We start from the raw sequence: 20,524 nt of genomic DNA, 5'->3' as shown, positions 1-20,524 counted from the left end.
ATTTTGGTTTGACTAAGACCAATATTATATTTCTCATGATTCAAACTGCCTATATTTCCTATACTGGTTTCATAAGTTAAGTATGGTTCCACTATTTCCATAACTTAGTGGAAAGTGGACCTCATCCAATCCATTGAAGGCCTGAATGGAAAAAAAGCTCTGTGTGGCTGTTTTCAAGCCAGGACGTCTGTCTTCTCATGCCTTTGCCCTCCAACATCTACTGGAACTACCCCAGCAGCCCTCTTGGGTCTGGACTTCTCAGCCTTCATAATCATGTGAGACAATTCCTTATAAGAACTCTCTATACACACACACATACACACACATACACACACACATACACACACACATACACACATACATCCTACTGGTTCTGTTTCTCTGGACAACCCTAATACAGTCTCTCAGGTAAAATGACTACTTTTTTAAATGCTCAAATTATAGAGGTTCCTTTTTTTGTCACCAAACTATTCTGTTAACTCTCAGCACTTCTGGCATACACTTAAATCATCTTGTTAGTGATTCCCTTGCATAGCTCTGATCTAATTTTATTTGTTCATATTTTTAAATATCATAGAAATAAATTCACCCTTAAAAATATAGACCACTCCCCAAAATTAAATTTCCCAAAATTAAAGTCCACAGGACTAAAATAGTTGCCCTTGCCCAGGCATGCCAACTGGCAAAAGCAAAGAGGTACATGTTTACACCGGTAGCAAAGATGCTCTCCTCCACAAATTGCCTTGGAGAGTCCACAGTGACAGCGAAGGGTGAGCGCTGTGATTGGCTGAAGACCTCGACGTCATAAAGGCCAGGTGCTAGTGCCAGAGAATAAAAGGAGAGGGCCATGGGGCGGAGAGGGGACTACCAGTCTTCGGCCACTCCTCCTCGTGTTCCTTTCCTTCGCAGCCTTCCTTCCCCCAAACCCACTGAACATGGCCTTGGAACCCACGTAGTGTTCCAGTCCCAGGCCCGAAGACTTCTCACTGCTCCTCCGTTGGGCCCACCTTTTCCACCCAGCATCTAACAGCTGAAAAGCTGCTCAGACCTTGAAACCTACTCTAACCTAGAAGGTAATCAGATTTCACCAGGAAGGAACATCACTTCATACCTTATAAAAGAAATAGAACTTATAAATGCATAGAAATAGCCTTTGGCAAACGTGTCAGTTATTTAGAGCAGGAGTAGACTTGGAGACATCCAGTGTTTCTCTTACTGGAGTTCTGATCAAACCTAAAAATGAACTTTGGACAGTTTATGAGACCTCTCTTGTTCCTGCAAAAGCTCCTGAAAAGCTGTAGCCCCACGGGGTATGGGGTTAGGTCATTGAAGCCCACGGACCATGGGGTTCCTTGCTATGTGAGAACGCATGCTGTGTGAGGGGTGGCCCCTCCATTGCCCACTGATGGAGAACTCACCTAGGTTTTCTCTCCTCTCCTTTAGATGTCTAGAAGTCAGGTGGGGTCAAAGAACCAGCCTCTACCTACATTTATGTGGGTAAATGAAGTCACAGCACAAATTACCTACCCCACGTGGAAGACAGATCCTCCGGCACCATCTCCTGCTTCTCTGCTGAGCCTGAGATATCAGCCCTTATCTGGATGTAGGGCTGGGGATGTGGCTCCCCCCTGTCCCAGAGGCCCACCTATTGTCCCTGCACAGACATGGAGTCCAGTGGCATCCCCTACTGCTGCCTCCCCAAAAGAAAGTGGCCCAAGGAGCCCTGGCTACTCTCCAGGCGCTGGCTGGGTGCCTGCTGCCGACAACAGCCCTCCTTCGCTGCCAGACGCAGGCCCTCCCCTGCTCTGTAGGCCATTGGTACCACCCCCTCGGCCACTGCCCTCTACATTTCCCTCCCCTCCAGGCACTCTCCCAGCTCAAGGGCATTCCTGCTTTTATGATTTGTCCATGAAGGTGACAGCCTTCAACCCCGAGAAAGTCATATTCCAGGCTGTTAGCGTTACTCACAGGACCCTGCACAGGGTCCTCGGAGGCCCCCAGCCTGATACAAATCATGACCTGGTTTGACCTTTAAAATTTCTCAAAATCTAATATTGAAGGCTTTCTTAAATTCTTTTTATCATTATGTATACATACATATAATTCTTTTAAATAAATTTAGATAAATTAAAAAAAAATCCAATGTTTGAGTCTTTGTGCTACTATGTGTTTCCAGTTTAAAAAAGAAAAAGTATGATCATTAGGAATAAGAACTCAGTGGACAGATTGAACGTAAGATAGGACACAGATGGCAGAAGGGCTAAGCGAACTTGAACGGGATCTCAAGTGCCATTTTCCTTAAGGGGTATAGAGATGAGGAAGTTTGAAGTGACAAGATACAAATCACAGAAAGAAAGCTTGAGGATTACGGAACAGAGAGCTGGGGGGAGACCACATCAAAGACAGAAGGCTGAGCATTCTCCAAAACTGATGCAAGACAGGAATTCTCAGAGATTCCACTGAATCCCAAGTGGGATAATTAAAAACATCCACACTCATATTGTAGCAAAACCATGGAACCCTGAAGACAAATCTTGAAAACAGCTAAAGAAAATAAATAACCTATGACATCAACAATGATGGAATTTCGTCAAATAACATTTTTAACATACTTAGAAAAACCAGTTACCCCAGATTTGTGTGCTCACCTAATTTTTCAAGAATTGGAAAATATAAACACTTTCGAGATAAAAAGTTTATCACAATCAGACCTAGACTAAAGGAATGCCTCAAGCAGTGTTTCTTAACCTCAGAACCCTTGACATTTTGGGCCAGACACAAGGGTTAGGGGCTCGGACCCTCCATGCAGTGGAAAATCCGCGTATCCGCAGTGCCTCTGCATCCTCGGATTCAACCAACCGGGGATCATGTACTACTGAAGTATTTACTGTTGAAAAAAAAATTCATGTATAAATGGACCCACAGTTTAAACTTTTGTTATTCAAAGGTCAGCTGTGATTCCTTCTTGTGGGGGGTTGGGAGGGCAGTACTGTGTATTGTATCAATACGATATTTAGCAGTACCTGTGTCCTCTGTCCACTGGATGTCACTCTTCTTAGTTGTGACAACAAAAATTGTCTTCAGACATTGTCATATGTCCCCTCGTTGAAAACCATTGGTCTAAAGGGTGTTATTCAGGAAGAAAGAAAATGATGCCAGAGCTTGCTGGAAGAAAGACAAGGTTAGGGCTCACCAATGTCCATTCTTGGCTTTTCCCTAGTAATAGAAATCCCGGACTTCAGTTGGGCAGAGACAGGAAGGCCGGTGCTTTAAAATGTTTGGTCAGGTTGCAATCTTAATTTGGAAGGGAGACCACAATTTGTTTGGTTTTTTAAAAATTTAATTTATTTTTTATACAGCAGGTTCTTATAAGTTATCTACTTTATACATATTAGTGTATATATGTCAATCCCAATCTCCCAATTCATCCCACCATCACCACCCACCCCACTTTCCCCCCTTGGTGTCCATACGTTTGTTCTCTACATCTGTGTGGAAGGGAGACCACAATTTGAACACATCTGTGGCATTAAGAAAATGGTAATAAGGGAATTCCTTGGTGGTCCAGTGGTGACTCCACTGCCGTGGACCCAAGTTCAATCCCTGGTGGGGGAACTAATGTCCCACAAGCTGTGTGGTGTGGGCAAAAAAAAAAAAAAAAAGAAAGAAAAGAAAATGGTAATAAGAATCCAGAATGGTAGTTTTGTTGGCTGCTCCTTGGCTGCTTTTAGCAAAGTCCTGTAAGAAAAGTGGTCCCTGGCTGGAATTAGCCAGTATGCAAGGAGAGTTGGAAGGATCCAGAGTGTCGCTAATGTAGTTAACACCCAACTGTGGCCTGCCTGCCATACATGGACAGTTGAATAAGTTGTTTCCTTACAAGTTTGAAAAAACTAACCACTTCTATATACTCAGCCAAGGCAGTTATTAGCTGTGGCTATGAAGAGGCAGCCTTTGCAGGAGATAACACTGGTGCTGCTAGCAAAGATGAGTTTAAGTGTGTTGCTTTTCTATAACATCTTTCATATTGGTAAACGTGAAGAAAGCTGGCAAAAAATCAAGCATTAATGAGAACTGCTCCAATTTGGCATTATTTTATAGCATAGGACATAGGCATTCTCAATGAGCCAGGACAAAAACTGGAAAGAGCCCAATGTCGATCAAGAGTAGACTGGATATGAGACTTCCCTTGTGGTCCAGTGGTTAAGACTCCACGCTCCCAGTGCAGGGGACACGGGTTCGATCCCTGGTCAGGGAACTAGATCCCACATGCCACAACTAAGAGTTCACATGCTGCAACTAAAGATCCCACACGCAGCAACAAAGATCCCACATGCAACAACTAAGACCCGGTGCAGCCAAATAAATAAATAAATATTTAAAAAATAAAAAATAAAAGAAGTGCATAAAAAAATAAATAAATAAAAATAAAAATAATTTTTTTAAAATTTATTTATTTATGGCTGTGTTGGGTCTTCGTTTCTGTGCGAGGGCTTTCTCTAGTTGTGGCAAGCGGGGGCCACTCTTCATTGCAGTGTGCAGGCCTCTCACTATCGCGGCCTCTCTTGTTGCGGAGCACAGGCTCCAGACGCGCAGGCTAGGTAATTATGGCTCACGGGCCCGTTGCTCCGCGGCACGTGGGATCTTCCCAGACCAGGGCTCGAACCCGTGTCCCCTGCATTGGCAGGCAGACTCTCAACCACTGCGCCACCAGGTAAGCCCAAAATAATTTTTAAAAAAGAGTAGACTGGATATCAGTTGTGGTGTTATCATACAGAATGTCATAAAACAAAATAAAGCACAGTGACATGCAGTAGAAACATGCATAAAACTGACATAATTTTGAGCAAGATGAAGGACAGAAAACAGTTTGATTCCATTTATATAAAAAGTTAAAAAACCAGGAAAAAATAAACTATATTTAAAGATGTCTACATCGGTAGTAAACATTGTAGAAACCAATAATAAAAATGTCCAGTTTATGGGATAAAAACCAAACAAAATAAAAATTTAGATAATAAGATAAAGTGTGTCTATATATACTGACTTGGAAGGAAGTCCATGACATATTGTTAAATGAAAAAAGGAAGTGGGAGAGATTCAAGCAGTTCTGGTTGAGCATCTGATTAATTCTTTCTTTATAAAACTTTATATTATATAAGCAATAATTGCTAATTTTAATTTTTTTAGCTAAAAATAATTTCAAAAATTAAAAACATTTAAAAGATGGAGAGTGATTAAAGATAGTGTTTCAAAGTAATTGAGGTAGATGTATTAACTTTATAAGTTAATACAAGTACAATACAAGTGTGTTTATATAGTATAAAAATGCATGATCTTTTCAAATAGTAGAAACAGCATATAACAGTATAGAGGAAAAACTGAATTTAAAGGCTTCAATGAATCCAAACAAAAGTAGAAAAGAACACCTTAGATAAAGCAGGACAAATTAAAACACTATAACATTATAGAACTGATTCCAAGAATATCAGTAAATGTGATATTTTTAAGGCGGGTAAATGGTCAGACTAGGAAAAATGCAACTAAATGATGTTTTCAAAATATACACCAAAAACATAAGGATACAGGCTGAAAGTAAAAGGAGGGGGAAAGGTCTGCAATAAAAATACTAACCAAAAAATGCTGGTGGAGCTCCCATACCAAAACAAAACAAAACAAAACAAAAGACTTTAAAGCAAAGGTTAGGAAACTTTCTGTAAAAGTTGTGAGCTATCTCTGACCTGAAGAGTGAAAGTAACCATAGACAATATGTAATGAGTGAGTGTAGATCTGTTCCAGTGAAACTTCATTTAGGGACACTGAAATTTGAATTTTATATAATCTTTACATGTCACAAAATATTCTTCCTTCAATTTTTTTTCCAACCATTTAAAAATGTGAAAACCAGGACTTCCCTGAAAGTTCAGTGGTTAAGACTCCATGCTCCCAGTGTAGGGGGCGCAAGTTCGATCACCGGTCGGGAAACTAAGATCCCATGTGCCACACGGCACGGCCAAAAAGTTTTTTTTTTTAATTAAAAATGTAAAAACTATTCTTTACTTACAGGCCATATAAAAACAGGTGGCAGCCAGATTTACCAACGGACCATAGTTTGTCAACCTCTGCCTTAAGGCAAAAAGCATTAACAGGGATATAGATGTTCACATAATGATAAAAGATACAATTCTCCAGGAATGTTTAACAATCCTAAGTGTGAATTCAGCTCATTAATGTTGTCCTAAATACACATGACAAAACAAAGATAGATATACTTACATGGAGAGGATGGTAATCCTACCATCACATTGAGGGGTTTAAAAAACATGTATTTCTCAGTAACTGACAGAGGATGCAGAAAATAATTAGTAAGGCTATCAATCATGGGAATAACACAATTCCTAAACATGATCCAATTTAGAGAACTTTGATCTTGACAGTCAGAAAAATCTGTCATTCTCATGGGCCAAGGAGAAAACAAAATGGAAATAAGAAAATCAGAATTAAATTATAATGAAAATACTCCAAATCAAAATTTGTAGAACACAGCTCAAATGGTACTTACAGGAAAATTATACCCTTAAATGCTTTCTATTTAATAGAAAAGGTTGAAAATGAATAGGCTAAGTAAGTATCTGACTTAAGATTTAAAAATAATAAATGCAAAGAAAGGGTAAAGGATAAAAGAAATAATAAAGTAAAAACAAAGATATTATCTAAGGAATCAACAAAAGCAAATCTTGGTTCTCTGAGCAAAAAAAAAAAAAAAAAAAAGAAAGAAAGTGAGAAAACAGGTAAGATTACTCAATTTAAAAGAGTGAGAAAACTAAAAAGCACAATCATGGAAATTTTAAAACAGGTGTAAGTCTAGCTATAGCAGAAATTAAAATAATAAACACCACTCTTTGATATTGCATAACTTTGAATAACTTTTTGATATCATATTTAAAACTTAGATTAAATGGTCAATTTCCTGAAACAATCTCATTTTCCAAAATCTATATAAAGAAAAATATAAAACCTAAATAGCTCTCTCCTCACTGAAGTTTAATGAGAAGTTAAAAATGATACACATTGCGTATGGCTGATTCACTTCGCTGGGCGGCAGAAACTAACACAACATTGTAAAGCAATTATACTCCAGTAAAAAAAAAAAAAAAAAAAAAAGATACACACACACACACATACAAAGCAAAGTCCTAGGAACTTTATAGGAAAAATCTAGCGAACATACAAGGCATGGAAAGTTTCAGTTACGTTAATTAAGATTAGGTTGACCTATGAGTAACAGTAAGCTAACAAAGATACAAGTTTAAGGCTTCCCTGGTGGCGCAGTGGTTGAGAATCTGCCTGCCAATGCAGGGCACACGGGTTCGAGCCCTGGTCTGGGAAGATCCCACATGCCACGGAGCAACTAGGCCCGTGGGCCACAATTAATGAGCCTGCGCATCTGAAGCCTGTGCTCCACAACAAGAGAGGCCGCGATAGTGAGAGGCCCGCGCACCGCGATGAAGAGTGGCCCCCGCTTGCCACAACTAGAGAAAGCCCTCGCACAGAAACGAAGACCCAACACAGCCATAAGTAAATAAATAAATAAATAAAAATTAAAAAAAAAAAAAGATACAAGTTTATTTATTACATGCTCACATAGAAGTCCAGAAATGTGCGGTTCACATCTCATGTGCTGTGTGAAATCCTTGAGCATGCATGATCCTCCCAGCTCACCCTCTGCCATCCCTAGGGACTGAACCTCGTCCTTCTGGTATAAGAAAGTGACATATCTGCATTCCAAACCACATGGTGGAGGAAGAGTTCAAGTAGGAGCCACAATTTTGTCTGCTAACTCTTCAAGAAGATCCCAGAAAACCCCTGCAACACTAAGTGGACATCTCATGGCCATGCCTAGCTTCAAAAAAGGCTGGGACCTAGAGTCTTTAATTTCAGTGGTCCTATAAACAGCTAAGCCTTCTACTATTGAAAAAGAAGGGAGACCAAAACATGGGGGACATTTAGTGGTCACTGCCACACCAATTGTATATGGAATCTTCCAGAGAGTTGGAAACAGAAGATATTTCAAATTATTTTATATGGCTAGTATAAACTTGACACCAAATTTAGATAAGGAAAATAAAAAAATTATAGGCCAATCTCATTCATGAACATAGATGCAACATTATAAATATTAGCAAATCAAATCTAACAGCTTATAGATACTTTAAAAAATACATCTTTGGATTTATCTTAAGAATTCACAAACGGTTTAACATTAGGAAATCCATTTAACATTAGGAAATCCATTTAAACCACATCTCAACAGAAGCAGAATAAGCTTGTGACAAAATAAGACACCTGGGCTTCCCTGGTGGCGCAGTGGTTGAGACTCTGCCTGCTAATGCAGGGGACACGGGTTCGAGCCCTGGTCTGGGAAGATCCCGCATGCCGCGGAGCAGCTGGGCCCGTGAGCCACAATTACTGAGCCTGCGCGTCTGGAGCCTGTGCTCCTCAACATGAGAGGCCGCGATAGTGAGAGGCCCTCGCACAGCGATGAAGAGTGGCCCCCACTTGCCACAACTAGAGAAAGCCCTCGCACAGAAACGAAGACCCAACACAGCCATAAATTTAAAATAAATAAATAAATAAATAAATAAAAATTTTAAAAAAAAAGGAAAGCATTTTAAAAAAATAAAAAAAATAAGACACCCACTCATAATTTTTAAAATATCAGCAAACTAAAACTATAGGGGAGCTTCCTTAACACAATAAGGCTAGTATTTTAATCATAGAACAAACATCATACCTAACAGTGAAATCTTATAATTCCCTTTAAAATCAGGAATCAGATGAGGATTCAACATTGTAAAACTAGCCAGTTCATTAACATGTGTCAAAGAAGTAGAAGTATAAAGATTGGAAAGGAAGAAACAAAACTGCCATTAGTATAGTCGCTCAGATTATCTACATAGAAAAAAACAAGGAAGTCTAGAGACTATGGGAATCACTACCTAAATGCAGTGGGGCTGATGGAATCCTGAGGAGGCAGCAGCCATGTGGTAACACTCACCAGAGACGAGGCGGGTGTGGTTACTGCACTAAACAACAGAGTCAAAGGAGTCAACTGCAGAGTCTGACCCACAGAGGCCTTTGATGTTAGCTCGTTGCTCATGGTATCCTTAGAACTGAAATGGATGGAGCAGCCTTCTAAAGTTTTACTTGATCTAAATAAGTGGAAAAGCTCCAGGTCTAGTAAATAGAAGTCTGACTTGAATCAGAAAAACAGAGTTACAATCCATCACACAGTTTCCAGACGTAAGCTAGTTCACAGACCTAGAACTGCTTGAATGAAGAGTAGGCAGGTCCCTTTGAAGCAGAACCCTGCTGCCGATGAGAAATATTTATACTTTTAATCCTCCTCTTCCCCAAAGGCACAGTTATCAGAGTGACTGTGCATAGGGAAGGGCATATAATCAGACTTTTCTGGGATTGCCAAAGTCTGGTTCTGAACTGACATCAATTACGGCAGACTCAGAATGGCACTGTGGTCCCCTGGTCAGAGTATGAGCTTATGGAGTTCAAGTGATCAGTGGAGTTTTGGCTCAGATCCATCTCACAGTAGGCACATCCTACTGTGAACCCATCCTGGGATTATTTTCACAGTCTGGAATGCATATTTGGAACAGACATACTCAGCAACTGGCAGAACCCCGAGTGGAAGCCACTAGAACTGTCTCTACCCACAAAAGTAGGAAGGTGAAGCAATACTGCATCCCTGGAGAGGCTGCCTAGATTAGTGCCACCATCAAAGACTTGAAACCACACCCCCATTCAACTCACCTACATGACCTGTGCGGAACAGGTGGATCTTGGAGAAGGACAGCGGATGATCTTAAACTTAATCACGCAGTGACTCCAAGAGCAACTGCTGTTTCCACATGTAGCTTTGTTGCTGAGCAAATTAACACATTTGGCACCTTATCTGCAGTTACTAATCTGGCAAAATCTTTTCTCTATACCTATTAGTAAAGACCATTAAAAGCAGTTAGTTTGCTTTCAGCTGGATACACCTTCACTACGCTACTTCAGTGCTCTATCAACTCAAAAACCCCAGTCACCATCTAGTTTACAGGTACTTGGATCACCTTTCCACCCACAGGATACCACACTGGTCCATTATACTGATGATATTATGGTGATGAGACCTACCGTGTAGAAGTAGCAACTACTCTATACATGTTGGTTAGACACATAACATGTCAGTATGGGAAATAAACTTGGCTCAACTTGGCTAGGGTGAACATTGTCTTCCAAAACTCCATTCTTTGTTCTGTATATTCATATTTATGTTCTGTGTATTTAAAGGGGTCACAAGAGAATTTTACATGAGATTTTCTGAGTCGTAGGGTAACTCTACGTTTAACATTTTGGGGAACCACCAAAATGTTTTCCAAAGGGGCTGCCTCAAGTCTCAGATAATTCTCAGCTCACAAAAGCCACTCTCAGTGGGCAGTGCTGGCCTCTGAAGTATTAATTTGGGGCTGCCTTGTGATCTGATCAGGACCAGATACATAATTTGCCAGGTCAAGTGCAAAACATTCAAAATTATTCTGAATTTCTAATGAATGACAGCAGAGCACTAAAGCAAGTGTGAGGCTCTTCTAAGCACGGGGCCCTGTGCAACTGCACACGCTGCACACCCATGTAGCCAGCACGGGATCTAAGGTGCTACATTTGCTATGGTGACGAGGAAAATGAGCTGATGATTCTTTTTTTTATTTTTGGCCACGCTGCAAGGCTTGTGGGATCTTAGTTCCCTGACCAGGGATTGAACCCGGGCCCACGGCAGTGGAAACCCTGAGTCCTAACCACTAGACCACCAGGGAATTCCCTAAGCTGATGATTCTTGACTTTGCCCCCTTCTTTCCCCAGGTCTGGCCCGTCTAAGATCAGGATCCAGAACATCTTCCCTGAACTCCTGAACCCCACTCTCCCTCCTTGGACATTTACCCCTATATCCCCACCAGACCCCACAGATATGGGTCCTGAGAATAGCTCCTAAGATTCCACTGGGTTGTCTGTTGGATCTCCTTTCTTTAGCGAAATTTCCACATCCAAAACTTCCCTTCACCTCAGCTGGAAAGATGAAAACAACTAAGGCTTAGCTTCCAGGAAATTTTAGGGTGGTGAGTGATCGAGAGTATCTATTCCTTTCCTATGGCACTTTACTTTCCAGTCTTCCTGTCAGGACTTTGAAAAGCTCACCTGCTGAGATCTTCTGTGACCACTTGTGCTACCTACACTTTCATGCAAAAATGAACCAGCCAGGGGTACACAACAGAAATGAATCCCACAAACATAAGTTTGGATGAAAAGGAACCAGACACAAAGGAATACATACTGTATGGTCCCATCTATTTAAAGTAAAAACACACACAAAACAAAGAACAGCAAAACTATAATGTTTAGGGGAGTGTGCTTAGGTGGTAAAAAGATAGAAATGCAAGGAAATTGTTACAATACATCAGAATATGGTTTACTTTGTAGGAAAGGGAAGGAAGAGGAATTGATCGAGAACGGCAGGGGGGGACTTTTGAGTTTCCCACAAAGTTCTAGTTCTGAGTCTGGCTCGTGATTCCAGGGGAGCTTACCTTATGAAACTTCACTGGGTTGTACATTTTTAATTTCATATACTACTACATTTCATGATAGAAATATTTTTTAAATATTGTTACTTACGCTGTACTTCCAGAGTTGAATATTACCCAGAGCTTTTAAGCCTCATGATTTTCCTTTGAGTAGGCCCTCCAAAACTAGAAGTAGAGTTGACCATCGAACAACACAGGTTTGAACTGTGCAGGTCCACTTATACAAGGATTTTTTTTCAATAGTAAATACTATAGTAGTACACGATCCATGGCTGGCTGAAACTGCAGATGCAGAATTGCAATACAGAGGGCCTATAAATTATACTTGGATTTTTGACTGCACAAAGGGTCTGTGCCCCTAATCCCTGTGTTGTTCAAGGGTCAACTGTAGTTCTCTAAGTCAAGATTTACAATCTTAAGGCCTCTTCCCATTGTAAAAATTAATTCCCTGTTCAAAACTATTTGGATTTAATTCTGCTTTGCAGTTAATTTTTACCAAACTTAACATAGGAACTCAGTCAAATAATTCAAACTAAATTATAAACTCACTGATAGTTCTCACATTCTTCCCAACTTTGTTAAAAAACAAAGAGGATAGGAAAGGAATCTGTTCTCAACTTGACTCAGACCACCACCACCACATAAGAAAGCAAGTTTTAATTACTGAATTTGTTCAGTGCCCAAAAATATGAATCAGGTATGTCTCTTATCAGTGTTCAGCCAATCTGAGACCAGACCATCTGAGTTACTTTTATATTTAAAATGATTTTGAAAAGATCGCCGAGTGATGTCGGCATCATGGTGGCATGAGACACTCTCTTTGTCTCTCCCCTTCCATCTAAAACAACTATAACTCAACAAAGTTTCCCCTGCCCAACACACCAGGACCCCGCAAAGATCTGGACATCTGCACCTCTGAAGGTGGGTGGACTGGAACACATAAAAGAGGCAGAACCAGGGGAAGAGTGAAACCAGTGCCTATGATCCTGGCTCCCCTGCTGAAGTGACTGAGTCCCACAGCCCAGAGAACCTAGTAGCAGCAGTGGAGGCAGCGCACGTGAACCCGCCTCCTGACTGCAGTCGTGCCCATGGCCACAAGGAAGTGAACAGCAGCAGTGGTAGGGCCCAAACCCTGGTCTCTCTAGCCACGTAACTCCGCACCCCACCCCACCTGCAGCAGCAGAGCTCAAAAGCCCAGTAACCCCAAATGTGGTGTAGGTGTCGGAGATCCTGGCTCCCCCCTCCATTTTCCCCCTCCCCCCACTGCAACAGTGGTGCCCATGCCCTAGGTGATCCTGGAGGCAGCAGAGGTGCCCGCCATCCTCGTGCCCCCATAACGACACCAGTGACAGCAGTGACACTGGCAGCAGCAAGGTACCAGCAAACCCAGATGCACAAGCAGCAACAACAAGGGCACCAGCAACACCTCTGGCACAGGCAGCAGAGGGTGGCAAGTGCCAATTTCCAAATGTAGCCAGAGGCAGCTCAGGTAAATGAAACCAAAAATTTGTGCTATAGGGAAACCTACTAAAAAACAGAATAAATGCCTTTAATTACCAATCTGTTGAACTGTTAGAATCAAATTAAACAAAGCTTTACCTAAATAAGAAAGGTGTTCACTACTTCAAATGCACTGGCAGAGGGAAAACTCATCGAGCACCATGAAAAGCCACAGTAACACAGTATCACAAAAAGAAAATAACAGTTCTCCAGAAACCAAACTTAAAGTCATGGAAGACTGTGATCTAACTGATAGAGAATTCAAAATATCTGTCATGAAGAAATTCAATGTGCTACAAGAAAACTCAGAAAGGCAGTTCAACGAGCTCAGGAATAAAATTAATGAACCTAAGGAATACTTTACCAAAGAGATTGAAACGCTAAAAAGGAACCAGGTAGAAATTCTGGAGCTGCACAACTCAATACATGAGACAAAGAATACACTACAAAGCATTGGAAATAGAGTAGACCAAATGAAAGAGAGAATTAGCAAGTTGAAGACAGAATCTAGAAATGATTCGGGTAGAAGAGGAGAGAGAACTAAGATTTTTTTTAAATGAAGAAACTCTACAAAAACTATCCAACTCCATTAGAAAATGCAACATTAAAATAATGAGTATTCCAGAAGGAGAAGAGGGACGAGGGAGCAGAGTTTATATAAATAAATAATAGCTGAGAACTTCCCAAACCCGGGAAAGGAACTGGATATACAAGTCCACAACACTAATAGAACAACCAATTATCTCAACATAAAAAGACCTGCTCCAAGACACATTATATTAAAACTGTCAAAAGTCAATGATAAAGAAAGGATTTTAAAGACAGCAGGGGGAAAAAAATGACAGTAATCTACAAAGGTACCTCCATTAGGCTATCAGCAGATTTCTCAGAGGTAACTCTACAGGCCAGAAGAGAGGAGAATGACATACTCAAAATATTGAAAGATTAAAAACTGTCAGCCAAGAATACTCTAGCGAGCAAAGTTATCCTTCAGATATGAAGAATAAATAAAGGCTTTCCCAGACGAACAAAAGCTGAATGGGTTCATCACCGCTAGACCTGTCTTACCAAAAAAATGTTGAAAGGAGCTCTTCTACCTGAAACAAAAAGGCAAAAGTACACAAAATGTTGAGAAAGGTGATAAACGGACAAATAGAATCAGAAAATTCCAACTCTATATCAGAATAGGTTGTTGAGCACTTAATTATAGCATAAACGTTAAATGGGGGAAAAACATTTAAAATAACTACAGCTACTTCAATTTGGTAAAGAGGTCACATCATAAAAAGGGATAATTTATTACAACAGAAACATAAAAGAGTAAGAGGAAAAGGATGGAACCTGTATAGGCAAATGAAGATAAGATGCTATCAGCAGAGAAAGGACTATTTTATCTATGAGACATTTTAGACAAACCTCATGATAACCACAAAACAAAAATCTAGAGCAGAGACATGAAACATGAGAAAAAAACTGAGAAAAACATCATAGAAAAACCATCAAACTAAAATGGCAGACAGAAACACAAGGGAAAAGGAACAATGGAAATATAAAGCAACCAGAAAACAAAAGATAAAATGGCAGTCATAAGTCTTCATAATTACCCTAAATGTAAGTGAATGAAATTCACCAATCAAAAGACAGAGTGGCTAGATGGATTAAAAAACAAGATGCGATTATATGGTGCCTCCAAAAACTCAGCTCTGAAGACAAGGTAGGGACTTCCCTGGTGGTCCAGTGGCTAAGGCTCCACGCTCCCAGTGCAGAGGGCCTAGATTCGATCCCTGGTCAGGCAACTAGATCCCACATGCCGTAACTAAGTTCACATGCCGCAACTAAGAGTTCGCATGCTGCAACTAAGAGTTCGCATGTCACAACTAAACTATCCCGCCTGCTGCAACTAAGACCTGGCACAGCCAAATAAATAAATAAATATAATAAATAAATAAATAAAGACAAATGTAGGCTCAATGTGAAGGGATGGAAGATGATACTCTGAGCAAATGGCAGCCAAAAGGAAGAGTGCAGACATACTCATATCAGACAAAACAGACTTCAAGCCACAAAAGATTAACAAGAGACAAATACAGACAATATATAATGACAAAAGGGATAATTCATCAAGAAGACATAACATTTATTAATATATAGGCACCTAACCTGGAAGCACCAAAAAATATGAAACAATTATTAACAGACCTAAAGGGAGAAATTGACATCAACACAATAACTGGAAGGGACTTAAACACCCCACTTACATCAATGGATAGATGTAACTGGCCTTAGGTGAAACATCGCACCAGATTGACTTAGTAGATACACACACACACACACACACACACACACACGTATATATATACATGTACATGTATATGTACATATATAAGTATATATACATATATATGTATATATACATACATGTACATATATATATATATATAAAACATTCCATCCAAAAGCTGCAGAATACACTTTCTTCTCAAGTGCATGTGGAACATTCTCAAGGACAGACCATGTGTTAGAACACAAATCTCAATAAACTTAAGAAAATTAAAATCATATCAAGCATCTTTTCTGACCACAACAGTATGAAACTAGAAATCAACTACAAGAAGAAAGCTGGAAAAATCAAAATATGTGGAGACTCAACAACATGCTACTGAACACCTATTGGGTCAACAAAGAAATCAAAGGAGAAATCAAAAAATGCCAAGACAGGGACTTCGCTGGTGGTGCAGTGGTTAAGAATCTGCCTGCCAATGCAGGGTACATGGGTTCGAGCCCTGGTCCAGGAAGATCCCACATGCCACGAAGCAATGAAGCCCGTGCGCCACAACTACTGAGCCTGTGCTCTAGAGCCCACGAGCCACAACTACTGAGCCTGAGTGCCACAACTACTGAAGCCCTCACGCCTAGAGACCGTGCTCCGCAATAAGAGAAGCCACTGCAATGAGAAGCCTGCGTACCGCAACGAAGACTAGCCCCCACTTGCTGCAACTAGAGAAAGCCCACATGCAGCAATGAAGAGCTGATGCAGCCAAAAATAAATAAATAAATTTATGTTTTAAAAAAATGTCAAGACAAATGAAAATAAAAATATGACATACCAAAATCTATGGGATGCAGCAAAAGCAGTACTAACAGGGAAGTTTATAGCAATACAGGCCTACCTCAAGAAATGAGAAAAATCTCAATCTAACCTTACACCTAAAGGAACTAGAAAAAGAAGAACAAATGAAGCCCAAAGTCAGTAGAAGGAAGGAAATGATAAAAATCAGGGTGGAAATAAATGAAATAGAGTTAAAAAGAGAATGAAAAGATCAATGACACTAAGAGCTGGTTCTTTGAAAAGATAAACAAAATTAACATTTAGCTAGACTCACAAAAAAAGAGAAGGTTCAATAAATCAGAAACAAAGGAGGAGAAGTACAACAGATACCACAGAAATACAAGGGATTATAAGAGACTAGTTTGAACAGCTATACACCAACAAATTAGACAACCTAGAAGAAATGGATAAATTCTTAAATAGTATAACTTTCTAAGACTGAATCATGAAAAAACAGAAAATCTGAATAGACTGATCACTAGCAAGGAGATTTTAAACAGTAATCAAAAAACTCCCAAAAAACAAAAGTCCAGGACCAGATGCCTTCACTGGTGAATTCTACCAAACATTTTTTAAAAAGGACTTAATAAAAAAAAGAAAAAGTATCCAGTGGGGGTGGGGAGGAGGAATTTTTCTCCTGGATTGAATTATAATTGCACTTATTATAATCAATCAAAACAAAAAATATTATAAATTTATATAAATAATTGTTAAACAGAAAGTAAATTTTATTGGAATTAAAGCTCTTAATGAGAAAAATAATAAGAAAGGACTTAAAACCTATCCTTCCCCAACTCTTTGAAAAAATTGAAGAGGAGGGAACACTTCCTAACTCACTTTATGAGGCCAACAGTACCCCGATACCAGAACCAGATAAGGACAACACACATGAAAAAACATTACAGGGCAAAATCTCTGATGAACACAGATGAAAAATATCCTCAGCAAAATATTAGCAAACCAAATACAACAATACATTAAAAAGATCATACACCGTGATCAAGTGGGATTTTATTCCAGAGGTGCAAGATAGTTCAACATCTGCAAATTGATCACCATGATATATCACATTAACAAAATGAAGGATAAAAATCATATGATCATCTCAATAGACACAGAAAAAGCATTTAACAAGATTCAACATCCATTTATGATAAAAAATTCTCAATAAAATGTGTACATAAGGAAAATACCTCAACATAATAAAGGCCATATATGATGAACCCACAGCTAACATCATACTGAATGGTGAAAAACTGTAAGTTATCCCTCTAAGATCAGGAACAAGACAAGGGCCCACTCTCACCACTCTTATTCAACATGGCATTGTAAGTCCTAGCCAGAGCAATTAGGCAAGAAAAAGAAATAAAAGGCACCCAAATTGGAAAGGAAGAAGTAAACTTTTGGGAGTTCCCTGGCAGTCCAGTGGTTAGGACTCGGCGCTTTCACTGCCATGGCCCCGGGTTCAATCCCTAGTCAGGGAACTAAGATCCCACAAGCCATGCAGTGTGGCGAAAAAAAGAAATAAACTTTTACTATTTGCGGATGACATGATTTTTAAATTTTATTTATTTATTTATTTATTTATTTATTTATTTTTGGCTGAGTTGGGTCTTTGTTGCTGGGCGCGGGCTTTCTCTAGTTGCAGTGAGCAGGGGCTACTCTTCGTTGTGGTGCACGGGTTTCTCATTGCAGTGGCTTCTCTTGTTGCAGAGCACAGGCTCTAGGTGCACGGGCTTCAGTAGTTGTGGCTCACAGGCTCTAGAGCACAGCCTCAGTAGTTGTGGCGCACGGGCTTAGTTGCTCCGCAGCATGTGGGATCTTCCCGGACCAGGGCTCAAACCTGTATCCCCTGCATTGGCAGGCGGATTCTTAACCACTGCACCACCAGGGAAGCCTAACATGATTTTATATATAGAAAATCCTAAAGACTCCACACAAAAAAAACTATTAAAAATAATAAATAAATATAGTAAAGTTGCAGGGTACAAAATCAACATACAAAAATCTGTTGCATTTCTATACACTAACAATGAACTAGCAGAAAGAGACATTAAGAAAACAACCCCATTTACAATCATGACAAAAAGAATAAAATACCTAGGAATAATTTAACCAAGGAGTAAAAAGACCTATACACTGAAAACTATAAGATACTGTTGAAAGAAATTGAAGAAGACACAAAGAAATGGAAAGATATTCCATGCTCATGGATTGGAAGAATTAACATTGTTAAAATGTTCATATTACCTAAAGCAGTCTACAGATTCAACTCAATCCCTATCAAAATCCCAATGATGTTTTTCACAGAAATAGAATAAAAAATCCTAAAATTTGTATGAAACCACAAAATATCCTAGATAGCCAAAGCAATCCTGAGCCAAAAGAACAAAGATGGAGGTATCACACTCCCTGATGTCAAATTATACTACAAAGCCAGTAGTCAAAACAGCATGGTATTGGGAGAAAAACAGACACACAGATCAATGGAACAGAATTGAGAGCCCAGAAATAAACCCACACATATATGGACAACCAATTTATGACAAAGGAGCCAAGAACATATAATGGAAAAGGGAAAGTCTTTTCAATAAATGGTATTGGGAAAACTGGACAGCCACATGCAAAATAATGAGACCAGACTACTATCTTACACTATACACAAAAATTAACTCAAAAAGGATTACATATTTGAATGTAAGACCTGAAATCACAAAACCATAGGCAGTATGCTCTTTGACACTGGCCTTAGTATCTTTTTGGATATGTCTTCTCAGGCAAGGGAAAACAAAAGCAAAAATAAACAAATGGGACTACATCAAACTAAAAAGCTTCTGCACAGTAAAGGAAACAAAAAGACAACCTACCAAATGGGAGAAGATATGTGCAAATCATATACCCAGTAAGGGGTTAATATCCAAAATATCAATATGTAAGGAAATCATACAACTCAACAATAACCAAAAAAAAAAAAACCCTATTGAAAAATGGGCAGGGGAATTCCCTGGTGGTCTAGTAGTTAGGATTCGGCGCTTTCACTGCCATGGCCCGGGTTCATCCCTGGTCAGGGAACTGAGATCCCGTAAGCTGCACAGGGTAGCCAAAAGAAAAAAAGAAAACAGAAAAAAGAAAAATGGGCAGAGGATCTGAACAGACATTTTTCCAAAGAAGACATACAGATGGCCAACAGGCACATGAAAAGATGTTCAATATCACTATCAGGGAAATGCAAATCAAACACAATGAGCTATCACCTCATGCCCATTAGAATGGCTATTATAAAAAAGAAAAGAAATAACAAGTGTTGGAGAGAATGTGGAGAAGGAACCCTCATACACTGTTGGTGGGAAAGTTAAGTTGGTGCAGCTACTATGGAAAACAATATGGAGATTCCTCCGTACATTAATAGAACTACCATATGATCCAGCTATTCTGAGTATTTATCCAAAGAATACGAAAACATGAATTTGAAAAGATATATGCACCCTATGTTCATTGCAGCAGTACTTACGATATGAAAACAACCTAAGTGCCCATCAACAGAAGAATAAAGAAGACGTATATATATACAATGGAATACTACTCAGCCATAAAAAGATGAAATCTTGCCATTTGCAACACCATGAATTGATCTTAAGGGTATTATACCAAGGGAAATAAGTCAGATGGAGAAAAATAAACTACTGTACGATTTCACTCATATGTGGAATATAAAAAAACAAAAATAAAACCAAACAAAAATAAACACATAGACACAAAGAACAGGTTGGAGGTTATCAGAGGGTAAGGGGGCTGGGGGGAAGGGCAAAAAGGGTAAAGGGGGTCAACTGCATGGTGATGGATAGAAACTAGACTTTTGGTGGTGAGCACAATGTAGTATATACAGAATTATAGTGTTGTACACATGAACCTTATATAATGTTATAAACCAATGTTGCCTCAATTAAAAAAAAAAAGATTCCCAGGAATTCCCTGATGGTCCAGTGGTTAGGACTCTGCACGTTCATTGCCGAGGGCCCAGGTTCGATCCCTGGTCAGGGAACTAAGATCCCACAAGCCACATGCGGCCAAAAAAAAAAAAAAAGATTCCCATGAATGAATGATTGCCAGCTCCAACTAATGTGACCAATGATAAGTTAAAAGTCATCCTAGGGTTGAAGCTTCATAGCGTGTGAATGACACATTTGAGGACAGGAAAACACCACCTGTTATTGGACATTGGATTACTCTAGTACTAGTGACCAAGGCTTACCAATTGGAACATTCTTCTTCAATCCACCTC

General features: G+C 39.6%; 1 non-coding gene across 1 annotated transcript; it reads left to right on the top strand.

The window, feature by feature from the left end:
* Window positions 1-20,211: 20,211 nt before the first annotated feature.
* On the top strand, window positions 20,212-20,284 carry TRNAE-UUC (transfer RNA glutamic acid (anticodon UUC)). The gene has a single exon. It is a non-coding gene; the product is annotated as a tRNA-Glu (tRNA).
* The last annotated feature ends 240 nt before the right edge of the window (window positions 20,285-20,524 follow it).

Source organism: Eubalaena glacialis, chromosome 7, assembly GCF_028564815.1.
Source record: "Eubalaena glacialis isolate mEubGla1 chromosome 7, mEubGla1.1.hap2.+ XY, whole genome shotgun sequence".
In the NCBI taxonomy this organism is placed as follows: domain Eukaryota; kingdom Metazoa; phylum Chordata; class Mammalia; order Artiodactyla; family Balaenidae; genus Eubalaena; species Eubalaena glacialis.
This window is presented reverse-complemented; position numbering and strand designations above follow the sequence as displayed.